This window comes from Austrofundulus limnaeus, unplaced genomic scaffold (assembly GCF_001266775.1).
Source record: "Austrofundulus limnaeus strain Quisiro unplaced genomic scaffold, Austrofundulus_limnaeus-1.0 Scaffold98, whole genome shotgun sequence".
NCBI classification, from domain to species: Eukaryota; Metazoa; Chordata; class Actinopteri; order Cyprinodontiformes; family Rivulidae; genus Austrofundulus; species Austrofundulus limnaeus.
In genome coordinates this window covers 1,169,783-1,169,995 of record NW_013952500.1, presented here as the reverse complement: position 1 = coordinate 1,169,995, position 213 = coordinate 1,169,783, and positions in this window count along the sequence as shown.

The window sequence follows — 213 nt, the reverse complement described above, 5'->3', positions numbered from 1 at the left end:
TTTTTTTTCCCTAATTTTCTGCCTACATCCCTGAACAAGAGGGAAGCTAAGTTTAGCAAAAGAATAAAAATCCATCCATCCATCCATCCATTTTCTTCCGCCTATCCGGGGTCGGGTTGCGGGGGCAGCAGCTTCAGAAGGGAGGCCCAGACCTCCCTCTCCCCAGCCACTTCTTCCAGCTCCTCCGGGGGAACTCCAAGGTGTTCCCAGGCC